The sequence below is a fragment of the Bubalus bubalis genome, chromosome 4, assembly GCF_019923935.1.
Source record: "Bubalus bubalis isolate 160015118507 breed Murrah chromosome 4, NDDB_SH_1, whole genome shotgun sequence".
Lineage (NCBI taxonomy): Eukaryota > Metazoa > Chordata > Mammalia > Artiodactyla > Bovidae > Bubalus > Bubalus bubalis.
In genome coordinates this window covers 90,917,350-90,935,313 of record NC_059160.1, presented here as the reverse complement: position 1 = coordinate 90,935,313, position 17,964 = coordinate 90,917,350, and the positions used below count along the sequence as shown (strand labels likewise).

General features: G+C 41.3%; 1 protein-coding gene across 3 annotated transcripts in view; it reads right to left on the bottom strand.

The window, feature by feature from the left end:
- The window catches only part of DIP2B (disco interacting protein 2 homolog B), a 231,401-nt gene that overhangs the window by 160,497 nt on the left and 52,940 nt on the right, over window positions 1–17,964 (bottom strand). The window lies entirely within an intron of this gene.

The window sequence follows — 17,964 nt, the reverse complement described above, 5'->3', positions numbered from 1 at the left end:
ACAAACCAGGTGGAATAGGGGCATCACTGTAGGAGACAGCTGGGCTTAATGGAAAAGGTGACCACTGAGCAGAGTCCTATGGGCTGAAGAGGTTGTAGGAAGAAAATAAAAGAGAAAAGGGCACAATACACTGCAGGATTTTAAACAAGAAAGGACATTATTAGGTTTTTGTGTTTTATAAAGAAATCTGACAACACTTAGTGAGGGGGCCAAGAGAGAAGCAGGGCAAGTGAGATGGGGAGGAGCATGGGCCAGTGGGGATAGAGAGAAAAAAGCAAAAGCGATGTTTTGGAGGGAGAACTGGTAAGATCTGGTGACCTAGGACAGCAGTCAGATAGTAAAAACACAGGCTGTGCAGACAACAGAGGGCCTCTATAACAAACACACATACATGCTTGTTTTAAACAACTCAGAAATGTAAAAATCCATTCTTGGCTCACAGGCCTCCGGTTAGATGTTGACCTCTGACCTGGGAGATAAGCAACAAAGGAGAGGAAGAGCCTGCTGAGGTGACACCCATGTTTCTGGCTTAACCTAGTAGACAGGCGGAGATGCCACTCACAAGAACTGTGGATACAAAATGAAACGCTCAACGGTTTCTGAGTGGTGGTAGTGGAGAGCGTGGAGGAAGAGTAAGTTAGTTTCAGACGGCCCAGGTGGAACTGTTAAGTAGAGTGCCAGACATATAAATATGGAGCTCAGAATAGAGGTCTGGGTGGAGAGAAAGATTTGGAAATCATCAATATACTAAACAGCTAAAACCATGTAAATGGCCGACAGCCAAGGAGAGTGTCAAGTGAAAAGAAAGTTGGCTACAATCATGGGAAACACTAGGGGTTGGGGAGGAAACAAAAGGAGTCTGTGAAGAAAACTCAAAGAAACGACAGAACAGCAGGTATATTTTAAGATGCTAAAGGACAGCAGCAAACTAAGTTGTGGACCTTCACTTAATGCCCAGGAAAGATGCCAAACCATAGATGTTTCAGAAAAGCAGCGAGGGCTGCCTAAGGGTGCACAATTCCCATGATTCTGGCAAACAAACGTTTGCTGTAATTTCCAAGAGGCCACTTGTTATAAGGTCTCTTCCCCAAAACAAATTTGCTCCTAGCCTAGCCATGCTACCATTTCCTACCTGGTACCAACCCATTCTTCATGGAAACCACACACAGGAAGGAGCCAAATGCTTTTGAGGAGCGTCCACTGCTCAAGTCTGGCTTCCTGAATGTAGCCCCACCAGTTGTAACATCCCTGGCAATTCTTTGTCACTTACATGCTTCTATCCTGGGAAGGGAAGTAACTGATCTGACTGGCAGATGTGGGGAAAATAAATGGTCCAGTTGTGCCTTTCTTCCTCTTAAGAGTGAACTAGATGGGAGATGCGCTGGCTGGAAGCTTTGTCTACTACACATGCCTTCTCTAATCCAGCAGTACTGTGACCAGGGGGCAGGTCTGCCTAATTCTGGAACTTAACAAGCTGATTTGGCTCTAATACTAAACTGCTTCCTTTACCTTGCCTTCATCAATAATAAAGGTGATATTATAGTCCCTATTTACTAATCCTTTAGTTTCTATCCAATCTATTCAAAACTTGGGTGGGAGAGAAAGGTTCTATTTATTGCTCTCCCCTCCCTTCTAGATCCTAACATCAAGTTTAAGTAACTTTAGATAAACGCAATCTAATTAATCTAATTTAATGTAATCTTAGTAAAATAAGGGCTTTCCAGGTGGCAAAGTGATAAAGAATCTGCTTGCAATGCAGGAGACCTGCATTGGGTCAGGAAGATTCCCTGGAGAAGGGAATGGCAACCCACTCTAGTATCCTTGCCTGGAGAATCCGATGGACAGAGAAGCCTGGTGGGCTACGTCCAGGGGATCGCAAAGAGTCAGACACAACTGAGCGACTAACACATGCACAGTAAAATAATTTAAGATTTTTAAATGGTTATGTTAATTCTCCTTCCTTTTAGATGGAAGCTTCTTTACCATTTTGAAGGTGTGTTGCATGTCTCATGTTATAATATGGAACAGGTGAGACACTATCACCATTAAAGACATAATTATAGTTGAAATTAATCCCAAACATTCCCTCCACTTTCAGACTTTGGAACAAATTTCCAAGAACTCTTAATATCATCAAACACAGTCAAGGAAACCACATCTCCAAGTACTTACATATAATTCATAAATATTTATCCCAGGTCATTTTAAAAATACCTGAAAAGATAAATTACTTGAATAAATGAATCGAGTGATTTCATGCAAAATAACTTCACACTATCATATACCACCACACTGTGCCGTTTTTAGTCTGAGGACAGGAAAATACACACTCTGTAGAAAAAGGAAACGTAAACAAAATGGGCTAACCATTTTTAAAGACTGCTTCCTATCTGGGTTCCGCCTGTTCATGAGACCTGATCACAAAAATACAACAGCCCTGAAGCAATACCTCAAGTGATTAGTGCTACAATGGGCTTCATCAGTCACTGCAGACACTGTCCAGAGATCTAGGCCCATCTCTTCCGCTGTTTCCAATATCCACTCTACATTCAGGATAAGGTTACAGAGACTGTGTTAGAAGAACCATACTGAACGAGTCAGGGTCAACACCACGTGGTTGGTGGCTACAGACCAGGGCAGGCCAGGAAGAAATGGACCTACAATGGGATGGCAGGTAGAATAGTTAGAGCAGGGTGCCACTCAATCTGTAAACTACCTGACTGGTACTCAGTCTTGTCTCTTTACAGCGTGAAGCACCCAGCACAGAGCTTTACATAGTAAAGGTAAGTGGCTATACTTGGAGATTTTACATCTTCTGGATTATGTGCTGATTGCCTGGAACAGACTTAGGGGGAAGCCTAAGCGGACACTTAACCATTTAGTTCTGCCCAAATGAAAGCACTGAATGCCCTGCGTGGCTTTATTATTGGAGCTCACACATTGAATGGTACATGTCTAATCAGTTGTTGGGTGCCAAGAGTGTTCTTTGTTTAACAGCACTCTCTAGCCAAGATGCTGACACTGGGCATATTCTCAAACTCTCAACTGTCTCCTAGAGCTGCTCAGATCTGATTTAATACTGTCAACGAAGACGCACAGCACGAGAGGGGCTGGCTCAAGATGCTCCATGAAAAGCAGCCACTCATGGAAATGTTAATTTGTGGAAGGAGGCACCAAATATTTTCTGTTATTTTAAATCCTGGCAGCAGTAAGGAGAACCAGCCCAACATTTTAAGCAAACTAATTTTATACCCTTTTCAGCTTACAAAATCGATAAATTACAGCTCTACTTTTCATTATCTGGGAAATGGCAAAAATGGAGAAGAGAAGAAAGGAGACTCAGTGCAGTAAATTGGAAGATCCTTTAAAACAGAGCCTATGTTTTGTTCATTTTCTTTTCCATCAGAGTCTAGCAGCAGTGCTTTGACCACAGCGCTCAGTGAGTGAAAGCTGAATCAAATCGTTGTGAAAGCATTCTCAGCTCACCACAGATCCAGCATGTCACGAGTTTAGCAACCCTTAACTCTCTCCTAGCAAATGCTTTCAGTTCCGCTTACAGCAAACATTTTTTTCCAAGAAATGTATCTTACTTCACAACACAGAAATGAAAAACCTAGAATCTCCTTTGTAAAGGTGCATTTCTTTTAAAAAGGAGCCATATACTATAAATGAGAAACATTTTGTGTTAAAAAGGAAAGGGCAGCCTAAGTAAAGCAGTATATCTGTAACTGTGCTGTAAGGAACTCTAAAGAGCATACATCTGTAACGCTGCCATACAGCTGCATCCATAAACGCCTTTTCCTAAAGGACTAGTTAAACTAAAGGTTAAACTAGAAATGCAGGTGCATCTTTTAAATAAACTCCCAGTCCTAGAAGTATGTTTAAGTTATTTATGAATAATTAAAAGGCCTAGGTTCCAAGGGTCACAGAGAACTGAACTCCCATCTTCTCACAGCCAAAGTCGTTCAAGGGGCTGCCAACAATAATATATTCTCTGTGAGGCTTTTCCTGGCAAGCCCATTCCCCAACCCCTCCCCTGTGTTGCCATGGCATTTTCTTTTCATACCTCTATTATCGTTTACCTCAGCCTATAATCAACCTTTAACTTCCTTTTCATTACAAATCAGTTCCTGATTAGACTGTGAGCGCTTTGTGGACAGGAACTGGGTCAGAGTTACTTTGCTATCCCCAGAATCTACTAAATAGTAAAGCAGTTAGTTAATAAAACTTCTGTTGAAAGAATGAAATCAAAACTTCTGAGACTACTGTTTTACATATTTAAGGCTGCTCACTGAAAGGAAGTCCTCAAGTAACCCAAGGTACTGAAAAAACTGTTTAAGCCTCATATATCCACACATTGTCTGCCTTTATCTTTATGCATTTATACAGTCAGCAACTGTCTCAGGCAGAACAATGTTTGAACTTAGTGGGTGCTCAATATTAATTGATACAAGGAATACATGTTGAACACTATATATAGAGAGAGAGGGGGAGAGAGAGCGGGCCAGGATACTGGGGAAGAGGGGAGAGGGGAGAAAGAGAGAAACACAGAGAGAAGAAATACATATATCATATACTACAGAATTCCCTAGATCTGTTTTTTAAAATATGAACATGTAAAGTAACATATAAACAAAAACTATAGAACTTTCTCATTTTTAAGCAAGACCTGGCAAATCTTAAGAGTTGATTTTCAGAAATGATAAAAGGATCATGACACAGCAAAAAACTGGTCTGACTACGGAATCTCTCATAGAGTAATTGGATAACTTCATTCATAGCGGTGACAAGTTTCTACAACTAAACTGCAAAAGATTTCTCACTTTAACAGCCAGCAGCAGATGTCAACACAGAAGCTGAGTTGTTACTCCTTTTTGGAAGCCAGTAGACTGTTAAACTTATTAGTTTCATAATAAATATAAAAACATGTAAAAATATAATATTTTACAAACCAGTATTCATCTGATATTAATATAACTTTTAATACAGTAATTACAAAAACAAGCATAGAAGCAAAATCTCTAAAGATATCAATATTTACCTGATATGTATACAATAATATTCAAAATAACTATAGTTCATTTGATGGTAGAGTAGGGAATTCCCTGGCGATCCAGTGGTTAGGACTCAGCCCTTTTACTGATTGAACCTGGCCTGAGGTTCAATCCCTGGTTGGGGAAGATTCTGTAATGAAATCTATAAAGGTGGAATATAGTTTTATAAAAGAGAGCTAAACCTCACCCCCCTCTCTGGTAAAAGGTAATCCTGAGGAGTCAAAAAAACAGGTTCTGACATTCAACAGTGAGGCTACACAATCTTTAATCACCACCTGCATAAGAGGTAAAGAGCCTCATTTTTCCCTTAGAGCTTTGCCTCTAACCCACTGGAAATGGCGGTGATGAAACAGCAGGCCAAGAGAAGGGGTCCAACAGTTCAGATGGTGGAGTTCACAAGCACATTCTATTCCACCTTCAAGTGTCTGGTAGGCTGCAAAGGCAACCAACCATATAACATGGCCTTGGTTTTCAGAAACAAAATGTCATTTAACAAGCCCCAATAAAACAAAATTTCCTAAAAAGTCCCAGCCATCATGGCACCTGGAGGCAAGCACTATGAAGCAAGGGCATCATATGTTGCTGAAAGTGGGGCCCAAGGCACTGGGTACCAGACCCTCCTTAGTCCCCGGAGGAGGTTAAAAAAAAATACTAGAAGCTTGTAAGGCCGCCATGACTTGGATGTCTCTGAGAACAGTGGCATATCCATATGCCAAGTTGTAAAGGCTACATCCTTGGAGCCTGGAGCTTCCCCAAGTATATTTGCTAATGGTACACTGTTGGAGGGGGACCCAGACCCCTCAATGGTCGACTGGGACTCCCAAGAATGGGAGGCGGCAGCATATAAGTTGAGGAAGAAACAACCTCTGTCCCAGGCATTCCCTGTTAATATCTACTGTACCAAAAAGTCCAACAACAGCCAGTGTGAATGAGGAACAGAGACGCCTAACTACACCACAACAGAAATGCAAGGCTTTTTAGAAACAGTCACCAAAAGGGAGAGGGAGAAAGGTGCTAATGGTTCATAGGGGTCTCTGAAACTGTTTTCAAGCTTTGTTTACACAGGAAGAGGCCCCTCCAGGCTCACAGAGACAGAAGGAAGAAGCTCAGCCTCCCATACAAGACGAGTGACAGGCTCTCTCTGTATTGGCAGCTGCAGCAATCAGGGTCCCTGATAAGTCATCTCGGGACAGCCGAACACAAGTTAAAAGCCTTGGTTCAGGAGCTGCGGGCTCTTCAGGAGACCTCGGTCCCATTCCAAAGGATGAAACTGTCACCTCTTGCAATGCTCCAGCTCTGACCACAGACTCTGGAATCCCACACCCAGATCTCTTAAAGAGATACAGCTGGCAAGGCCTCTGCCCTAGGGACCCCTGCAGTCCCCTGAGCTCGTCCCTCCTCTGAGGGACAATCACCTGTTCACTTCTCTAATTATCCACAGGGACGTTCTCATTGACACCGGAGCGCAGGTTACACTCTTCCCCGGAACCCCTCCAAAAGTAAGTGAGGGGAACCCTGTCAATTACAAGGCATAAGAAGTAGGATGAACCTGAAATTTGCTCAGTCGCGTCCTACTCTTTGAGATCCATGAACTATACAGTCCATGGAATTCTCTAGGCCAGAATACTAGGGTGGGTAGCCTTTCTATTCTCTAGGGGATCCTCCCAACCCAGGGATCGAACCCAGGTATTCCACATTGCAGGCAGATTTTTTACCAGCTGAGCCACAAAGGAAGCCCAAGAATACTAGAGTGGGTAGCCTATCCTTTCTCTAGTGGATCTTCCTCACCCTGGAATCGAACCAGGGTCTCCTGCACTGCAGGCAGATTCTTTATCAACAGCTATCAGGGAAGCCCCAACAAGTAGTACAGTAGATGTCAAAGATTTATAAATCTTATAAACATAAGATTTATTCTTATGTTGCAGAGAGTGGTGATTTCCTTATAGGTGACATGGTTGGTAACTCTCTTTACTATCTCACCAATGAACATATCCCTTGGATAAGCTACAGTAAGAAAAGAACACTCCCAAACTCTGGAAGAGAGAAAAACAATAATCACATTCACTAAAAACTAAACTATCTTCACTGCTAAACTGTTTCCTTGACGAATAAGTAAGGAAAAATGCTTCTGAGATAGTGGTAATCATTAACATATATAATTCAAAATTTATTCCAGATCCATTAAAAGCATAATTATAACACAGATCTAACATTCCTTTCTTCTTTTATTTAATGGAGTATGACTACTTTCAGTAAAAAACATATACATTTATTATACATGTACAGTGATATTACGGGCTGAATTTTGTCCCCTTAAAATTCAAGTATTGAAGCCCTAACACCCAGGACCTCCGAATGGGACTGTAATAGAGACAGAGCCTTTAAAGAGGTAAGTTAAAATGAGGCCCTTAGGATGGGCCCTAATCCAGCTGAACTGGTTTCTTATTAAAAGAGGAAGCGTAAACACAGAGGCACGAGGGATGAGCACACAGAGACCGTGAGGACACAGTGAGCGGGCACCGTGTGTAAGCCAAGGAGATCTCAGAAGAAACCAAACCTGCTGACATCCTGACCTTGGACTTCCAGCCTCCAGAACTGTGAGAAAATAAATTTCTATTGTTTAAGCCACCCAGTCTGTGTTAGTCTTTGTTACAGCAGCCCTAGCAAATTAATACGCAAAGCAAAAAGATGTTCTCCTGACTTCCCAGGTGGCTCAGTGGTTAAGAACCCATCTGCCAATGCAGAAGACACTGATCCTGGAAGATCCCACATGCTTTAGAGCAACTAAGCCTGTGCCCCACAACTACGGAGCCTGTGCTCTGGAGCCTGGGAGCCACTACTGTTGAGTCCACGTGCCCTGCAACAAGAGAAGCCACCACGATGAGAAGCCCGTGCAGTACAACGAAGAGTAGCCCCTGCTCACTGCAACTAGAGGAAAGCCTGCACAGCAAGAAAGACCCAGTACAGCCATAAATAAGAAAGACATTCTCCACGTGATCAAGAAACAGTGTGGCAGAGATGGATAGCTGCCCACCAGAGACTTATGTTTCCCTTCATAAGTGGTGCCAGAAAGCAGCTGACAAACGCAGACTAAATCTTCTGCCTCCCCACCCTACCCATCACCACTACATCTAGGTTGGATCTCACCAAACCAACATGTGCACTCCGGACTGAGGTTAAGAAGTGAGTATGCTCTTGTTATCCTCTTTTTTGTTACCCCTTCCCTTTCCCAGTCTCCTGGCTGGGTATCAACCCCCAGGACACCCAGAATCTGTGTAATAACCATGGATGAGTCTTCATCAACCTGGGTCTCCCATGATCTCACTAAGCAGTTTCTCCCATTCCCTGTTCAACAACAGGAATGTCCATTTTGGACCATGTTATGCATCTGAAAGGGCTTCCCAGGTGGTGCTAGAGGTAAAGAACTCGCCTGCCAATACAAGAGACTAGGAGACTAGAGTTCAATCCCTCAGTCGGGAAGATCCCCTGAGGAGGGCATGTATCCTTGCCTGGAGAATCCCACAGAGGAGCCTAGCAAGCTATAGTTCATAGGGTCATAAAGAATCGGATACAACTGAAGTGACTTAGCAAGCACGCATGCATCTGAGATTTTGGATTTGTCTGTTAAAGCAGCAAGCATTCACCTTAATACAGATGATATTTAAACTTGAAGTTTCATTTTCTTTCTTCAGATTTTAGAACTGAGAGTTAAATATAGGTCAAATTCATGAGAAACTGCTGTTTATGTAAGTCAAAGATGATCAAGTATTGTTAATTTCATATGCTTCAACCTAATATGTTTGGTCTACAAAAAAGTGGACGAGGCATGACTGTTCCCCCAGCTCACTACTCAATCAGATCAGATCAGATCAGATCAGTTGCTTAGTCCTGTCTGACTCTTTGCGACCCCATGAATCGCAGCACGCCAGGCATCTTTGTCCATCACCAACTCCCGGAGTTCACTCAGACTCACGTCCATCAAATCAGTGATGCCATCCAGCCATCTCATCCTCTGTTGTCCCCTTCTCCTCTTGCCCCCAACCCCTCCCAGCATCAGAGTCTTTTCCAATGAGTCAACTCTTCGCATGAGATGGCCAAAGTACTGGAGTTTCAGCTTTAGCATCATTCCTTCCAAAGAAATCCCAGGGCTGATCTCCTTTAGAATGGACTGGTTGGATCTCCTTGCAGTCCAAGGGACTCTCAAGAGTCTTCTCCAACACCACAGTTTCCCTCACAAAGTTGAACACACTGATGGATTCTAACAACAGCTCAACACTCTTCACAGACTGAAAAGCAATTTCATAGAAAACTTATATTCAGTACTGGCTAGTTCTCTGCTTTCACAAATCCATGCCCTTAACTAGTTTCTCTATTATTTGATAATTTTTTTTTGTCCTGAATTTATCAAATTACACCCTACCAAAGATGTCAAGATGGAGTAAGCCCACTACAGACTCTCTCCCCCACTGTGTGCTGTGCTCAGTCATCCAGCTGTCTGACTATATACGACCCCATGGACTGTACCCCACCAGGATCCTCTGTCTATGGGATTTTCCGGGCAAGAATACTGGAGCGGGCTGCCATTTCCCACTCCAAGGGATCTCCATATCTAGGAATCTCTTGCCTCTCCTGCAACTGGCAGGCAGAGTCTTTACCATTGCACCATCTCTCTCCCACTGATTAAAGCTAAAAACTCTGAACTGAGTAGGCTTCCCTGATAGCTCAGTTGGTAAAGAATCTGCCTGCACGGGAGACCCCGGTTCTATTCCTGGGTTGGAAAGATTCCCTGGAGAAGGGAAAGGCTACCTACTCCAGTATTCTGGCCTGGAGAATTCCATGGAATGTATATCCATGGGGTTGCAAAGAGTCAGAAACAACTGAGCAACTCTCACTGAACTAACTGAACTGAGTACAAAAAGAAAACTACCCAAGGAAGGAGAAAAGTAAATAACAATCAAATAGGTAAGGGAAGTAAAAACTTGAAAAATTACAGTACCAGTGAGTTTCCTTGCCCTTTTTTAAACTCTACTGCCCAGCTTTGACCCAATTCACAAAATAGCACAGCAGAAACACACACTAAAAATGCTGAGAGAAACTTCCTTATTCTGGCCACAGGACTGGGGAAGAGAAAGAGCCAAAGTAAGCCAAAGAGTACAAGGTACATTTTCCCCTTTCTTCCCTTCTCCACAGAATTTCATGGGAAAGGGGCTCCTGGAAGCCCAAGAATGTGGGGATACACCAAACAAGAAAAAACTGGAAAGAGAGGACCCTCAATTCTACATATGAACAAATATAAGTCTTAGGCTGAGTCCTTCTCCCCTGTGCCCTCCCCCTACAGTGTCTGTCTGCTCTCCAAGTTTGCATGTGTAGAACAAATCCAAAGACGGACAGCAAAGGCGTTGAGCCTGAACTACAATATAAGAAACTGCCCAAGTCCAATGACCAAGGGCGGTGTAGTTCCAAAAAGCACAGCAAATGCAGAGAACTCAAATGACAGTGGAACCACCACTCACAGAAGGCGAAACCAAACTTAAGATTGGAACCTAACCAAACCAACTGTCAGCTAAAACAAACAATTTCAACATTCTCCAGAGGATTTTAACAGCACCCGAAGTTTCACAAAATAATACTCAATATGTTCCTGACACAATTCAAAACTACTCAACAAACAAAGAGCCAAGAAAATATAACCAATTCTGTGGGGGGGGGGGGGGGGGGGACAAGAGATGCGAAAACTGAAATTAAACAGATATTACAACTATCAAATAACTTAAAGCAGTTATTATAACTATGCTCCATGAGGTAAAGGTAAACACTCTTGAAAAGTAGATGTTCCTAAAAGAAAAGCAAAAACAATGAAAAAAAAAAACCAAATGGATGATGATAACAGTTCTGTAGTTTGATTGTCCGGCAGTTACATGATACAACACATGATAAAACTGCATAAAATCATACTCACACGTGGGCTTCTCCTGTGGCTCAGCTGGTAAAGAATCTGCCTGCAATGCGGGAGACCTGGATCGACCCCTGGGTTGGGATGATCCCCTGGAGAAGGGAAAGGTTACCCACTCCAGTATTCTGGCCTGGAGAATTCCACGGACTGTACTGTACAGTCCATGGGGTCTCAAAGAGTTGGACACAACTCAGCAAGTTTCACCTTCATACTCACACACATCAATGTGCACATATACACACAACTGCATATGTAACTGGAAAAGTCTGACTAAGCTCTATGGATTGTACCAATGTCAATTCTCATTAATAATGTACGACAGTTACACAAGATGTTAACACTGAGACAGCCTGGGGAAAGTTCAAGGTACTTTCTTGCACATTTCTTTGAAACTTCCTGTAAATACATAACTATTTCAAAATAAAACTGTTTTAAGAGAACCAAATGGAAATTTTACAACAGAAAAGTATGTCAAATAAATCACAGGATGAGCTGAAGAGCAGAACTAAAATAATGGGGGAAAACTCAATAACCATAAAGACAGATTAATATTATGATTCAATACGAAGACCAGAAAGAGACTGAAAAAACTTAACATAGCCTCAGAGAACTATGAAACACTATCATCCATGTCACTGGAGTCACAGAAGAAAAGAAGAAACTGGTTCATGTATAAAAAGTAACTGAAGAAATAACATCTGCAAACTTTCCAAATTTGGTGAAAGACATAAATTTACAGATTGAAGAAAGTCAAGGAGAATAAATTTAAAGAAAATCACATCCAAACATCTCATAATCATACTGCTGGAAAAAAAAAATCTTAAAAGAATATCCAGAAAAAAAAAAGTCATATTACATGCCAAGGAACAATAACTTAAATGAATGCAGACTTTTCATCAGAAACCATGGAAGCCAGGAGACAGTGGAACAATAAAGTGCAAAGAGAAAACCCAATGGCAACCCACTCCAGTATTCTTGCCTGGAGAATCCATGGACAGAGGAGCCTGGCAGGCTACAGACCATGGAGTTGTAAAGAGTCAGACACGACTGAGCACACACACAAGAAAAGTAGTGTCAACCCCAAATTCTAAATTCAGTGAAGATATCCTTCAGGAATGAAGGTGAAACAAAGATGAAGAAAGGCTCAAAGAATTTGTCAGCAGCAATGGGAACTTTCTGTACCATCTCCACAATTTTTCTGTAAACCTAAACTTGTTCTAAAATAAAAATTTTATTCTTAAAAAAAAAGAGAGGACTTCCCTGGTGGTCCAGGGGCTGGGACTCTCCGTTCCCAAGGTAGAGGGCCAGATTCAAGCCTTGGCCAGGGAACTAGATCCTGAATGCCACAACTAAAGATCTCAAAAGGGACAAGACTCAGTGCAGCCAAATAAATTTAAAACAACAACAACAACAACAAATTTTTAGTGATAAAATGAATAAATTTCTAGAAAAATATAAATGCCAAAGTTGGGACAAGAAAAACTGTGAACTTAAATAGACTACACATTAAGAGGGCCAGAAAGTGATAAATCAATCATGAAAAAAATCTTTACTTTTCCATTCAAACTTGTAAATGTTTGCCACATCTGAAGGGCAAAAATAGATGAAATTTAACTGAGACGATGGGTCGGGAAGATCCCCGGAGAAGGAAATGGCAACCCACACCATATTCTTGCCTAGAGAATCCCATGGACAGAGGACCCTGGTGGGTTGCAATCCATAGGGTCACAAAGAGTCAAGACACGACTGAGCGACTAACATGCAAAACTGGGACTACACGGAATTTATAGATTAATTTGAGAAAGAAATTACATCTTTTTAATTTATATACCCTAAGAGTTTTTAAGACAGCACAAAGCAGAGTGAAAAAACAAACCAACAACACACAATAAAGGTTGGTACTAATGTGAGAAAAAACAAATATACCTAATAAAACAAAGACTATTAGAAAGAGAGTCATGAAAATATAGAAACACAATGCAGAAGAGGTATAACTACTTTGGTACCACAAAGTAGTTCATGGGGTTGGAAAAACAATCTCACTACAAGTAGAAAAGATTACTATTCTAAGCCACAGATAATGATGGACTCAGATTAAAGACTTAATGTAAAAAACTAAATTCTGAAGTATATAATTCAAAATGTAGGCTACCTTTATTATATTTAACAAGACCCAGAAACCATAAGGTAAAAAAATTATACAACAATGTTAGTTTTTGCACAACAAAAGGCACCATTGACAAAATTAACACACTATGACACTAATATTCTAAACTAGATAAAAGATGTCTACAAATCAACCAGGAAAAGATATGAACTCTAATTAAAGAAATGGGTGAAAGATATGAACAGGTAATTCACTGAAGAGACATTTAAAATGGCCCTAATGGAATACAAAGAAATGTTGCAACTCATTAGTAACTGGAGAATGCAAATTAAAACAACATTAAGATACCACTTCACCCATATCAGATAGGCAAAAATTAGAAAAGCAGATAAAGCCAAGTGCTGGCAGGAAGATGGAGAAATAGGATCCACTGGGCGCACAGACAGAAGAGCCCAAATCTGGTAGTGCTTAATCAAATTACATGCAACAATTCACTCGTATGCATATGTCCAGAAAATTCTCCCACAGGTCCACAGGAGAACAAGAACATGGCTATTCATCCCACTGTCTGTGGTAGTGGGGAGTTGAAGGTAATGTGGGTGCCCATTACTGAGGGAAAAAGTCATTTACAGACGTAGTTATACACAAATAATTAGATGTATACACAGAAACATCATCCTCAAACGGTCCCTAAATGAGGACAGGGGAGGATGGAGGGGTAAGAAGCAAAACAAAGACCACAGCACACCATTCAGGTAAATTTAACAATACACAACCAAAAAAAAAATCCCACTATGTATTTATAAAGATACATCAAATATATTAGAACAGTGAACTAAGGGAGACTAAGAGCAGAAATGAGAACTGGAGGTAAAAGAAAATTAATTCTAATTAATTTTAAAAGCTAAGAGAGAAGACTTGCACAAACCAGTGTTGATGGTGTGTCATGAATTGAGATGTATGATTAACTCAATCCTCTCCACCTAAAGACTGAAAAATAAATTTGCCACATGTCATGCTCATGCCAATGCTTCAAAGCTAAGGATCAAAGAAAGCACACAGAATAAGAGCCTAAAAAAAAAAAAAAAAAAGGAAAGGAAACAAAGTTGAAGAAATTATACCTTAATAAGACTTAAGCATATGTTGAAATCAAACAACCAGCAGCTCCCAAACAAATGGACTGAATGAAAACTGGTGCACTGGTCTCCTGGTTCCATGAGTAAATAAAGCAGTGCTTTATAACCTTAAAATTTTTAACAATTATTCTACACTTAATTTTATTAAAGTATGATAGGTTTCTTTGTGGCAGCTAAGTCAACTGAGATACTGATTGTACTTAAAATTGATCTAGCAGTTCATCTCTGGTGTCTTAGTGATAAAATCCCCTTGCCAGTGAAAGAGATGCAGGTTCGATCCCTGGGTGGGGAAGATCCCTTTCAGTAGAAAATGGCAACGTATTCTAGCATCCTTGCCTGGAAAATCCCATGTACAGAGGAGCCTGGTGGGCTACAGTCCACGGGGTCGTAAAGGGTCAGACACAACCTAGCAAGTAAACAACAACAACAACAAATATGACTAAGTATTAATTTGGCTTACATTTCATATTTACTACAATCAGTCTGTCCCTACTCCACCACCAGTCACCCAATGGCCATTAAGTCATACTAATGAATATTTAGGTAACAAATTAATCTGACCATAAAATAATCTGAGGACATTTTTAAAGAAAAATTAACTTCATAAATTTCAACATAAACAGCACTGTTGAAATGAACGGGAAAGTTATGCTTTTAAGCATCTGCTCCAACCCTATATACAGAAGAGAGCTAAATGCTAACTTCCTTCCTGTCCTTATCACCGTACACTCCCTTAGTATGCCCTTACTATGCAGCCATGAGATTAAGATACTTGCTCTTTGGAAGGAAAGCTGTAACAAACCCAGTGTATTAAAAACCAGAGACATCAAGTTTGCTGAAAGGTCCTTAGAGTCAAAGCAATGGTTTTTCCATTAGTCATGTACAGATTTCAGAGTTAGATCATAAAGGCAGCTAAACACCAAAGAACTGATGCTTTCTAACTGTAGTGCTGGAGAAGACTCTTGAGAATTCCCTGGACCACAGGGAGATCAAATCAGTCAGTCCTAAAGGAAATCAACCCTGAACACTCATCGAAGGAGTGTTGCTGAAGCTGAAGCTCCAATACTTTGGCCACCTGATGCAAAGAGCTGACTCACTGGGAAAGACCCTAATGCTGGGAAAGACTGAGGCAAAAGGAGAAGAGGGTTGCAGAAGATGAGATGGTGAGATAGCATCACTGACTCAATGGACATGAACGTGAGCAGATAAGGAAGATAGTCCATGGAGTCCAAGGACTTCAGTCCATGGAGTTGCAGTGTCGGACACAGCTTAGCAACTGAACAACCACAACGAGGCCCTCTAGTTTCTGCATTCTAGAATCACATATAACCACTATTTAAGACCAGATCCAAAATCTAGATGAACAGCTCAAGACAGTTCTCCCTCCTCCACCACCCTTTTTTTATTCAAAAGCTTGTATCCAACAGTCAAAGTCACTTGAGATAATCTAAAACAATTCACATGTCACTTTGGAAAGTGATTCCAAGTATGTGAATTATGACACTATATTATTTATTCTCAATTTTTTATTATCAATCAAAAGGACTTAGTAGCCCTCACAATAAAGAAATGAAAAACATGGCAAATTACCAGATTAAGAATCCCTCAAAGGGAAACACACCAATATTACAAAAGAGACTGAACAGTATTATGTTCGGTTCAGTTCAGTTCAGTCGCTCAGTCGTCTGCGGCTCTTTGTCACCCCATGAATAGCAGCATGCCAGGCATCCTTGTCCATCACCAACTCCTGGAGTTCACTCAAACTCACGTCCATCGAGTCAGTGATGCCATCCAGCCATCTCATCCTCTGTCGGCCCCTTCTCCTCCTGCCCCCAACCCCTCCCAGCATCAGAGTCTTTTCCAATGAGTCAACTCTTCGCATGAGGTGGCCAAAGTACTGGAGTTTCAGCTTTAGCATCATTCCTTCCAAAGAAATCCCAGGGCTGATCTCCTTTTGAATGGACTGGTTGGATCTCCTTGTAGTCCAAGGGACTCTCAAGAGTCTTCTCCAACACCACAGTTCAAAAGCATCAATTCCTCGGCACTCAGCTTTCTTCAGAGTCCAACTCTCACATCCATACATGACCACAGTAAAAACCATAGCCTTGACTAGACGGACCTTTGTTGGCAAAGTAATGTCTCTGCTTTTGAATATGCTATCTAGGTTGGTCATAACTTTCCTTCCAAGGAGTAAGCGTCTTTTAATTTCATGGCTGCAGTCACCATCTGCAGTGATTTTGGAGCCCAGAAAAATAAAGTCTGACACTGTTTCCACTGTTTCCCCATCTATTTGCCATGAAGTGATGGGACCGGATGCCATGATCTTCGTTTTCTGAATGTTGAGCTTTAAGCCAACTTTTTCACTCTCCTCTTTCACTTTCATCAAGAGGCTTTTTAGTTCCTCTTCACTTTCTGCCATAAGGGTGGTGTCATCTGCATATCTGAGGTTATTGATTTTTCTCTCGGCAATCTTGATTCCAGCTTGTGCTTCTTCCAGCCCAGCGTTTCTCATGATGTACTCTGCATAGAAGTTAAATAAGCAGGGTGACAATATACAGCCTTGACATACTCCTTTTCCTATATGGAACCAGTCTGTTGCTCCATGTCCAGTTCTAACTGTTGCTTCCTGACCTGCATATAGATTTCTCAAGAGGCAGGTCAGGTGGTCTGGTATTCCCAGCTCTTTCAGAATTTTCCACAGTTTATTGTGATCCACACAGTCAAAGGCTTTGGCATAGTCAGTAAAGCAGAAATAGATGTTTTTCTGGAACTCTCTTGCTTTTTCTATGATCCAGCAGATGTTGGCAATTTGATCTCTGGTTCCTCTGTTACAATCAATTAATTTCCTCAATTATATGATAAAACATATATACACAAAACTATTTTACAGACAACTTCTCAGGAGTATTACTTCTATAAGCCAAAGGTACATAAGACGGCAGACCATCTTAGATGCAATGTGTCCATGGGTATGCTAATTTAACTTATCTCGCTCTAAAGAGCTTCCCAGAAGCTACTAGCAGCTCTCTTTAAAACAACAACAAAAACAGACAGATATATAGCTCTCTTTGAACAAATATATTTAACTATGTGAACGTAACAACTGGAGATGAGTGGGAATAAAGATCTGCATGTGGAAGCATGAGAAAATATCCACAGAAGAGTCTTATGCCTTTTAATGTTATCTGCAAATATAATGACAAACTGTGGAACACATAATAGAAAAACACACTCATCAGTTTTAAGAAACTGGAAATGTCTCTGATTCAAAATGACGGCCGCAAGCATAGTTCATGAAGGACAACAAAAATAAAATCTCAAATATTCACCAGTATTAATTGCTTTGGCTGAATAGAGGAAGGAAAAGGATCTTGAATGTCTAATTTTTCAAAACAATCTATACTGAGTCTCAGTGGTAAAGAATCTGCCTCCCAAGCAGGAGACACGGGTTTGATCCCTGAGTCGGGTAAATCCCCTGGAGAAGGAAATGGCAACCCACTCCAGTATTCTTGCCTGGAAAATCCCAGGGACAGAGGAGTCTGGTGGGCTACAGTCCATGGGGTAGCGAAGAGATGGACATGACTTAGCCACTGCTGCTGCTGCTAAGTCGCTTCAGTCGTGTCCAACTCTGTGCGACCCCAGAGATGGCAGCCCACCAGGCTTCCCCGTCCCTGGGATTCTCCAGGCAAGAACACTGGAGTGGGTTGCCATTTC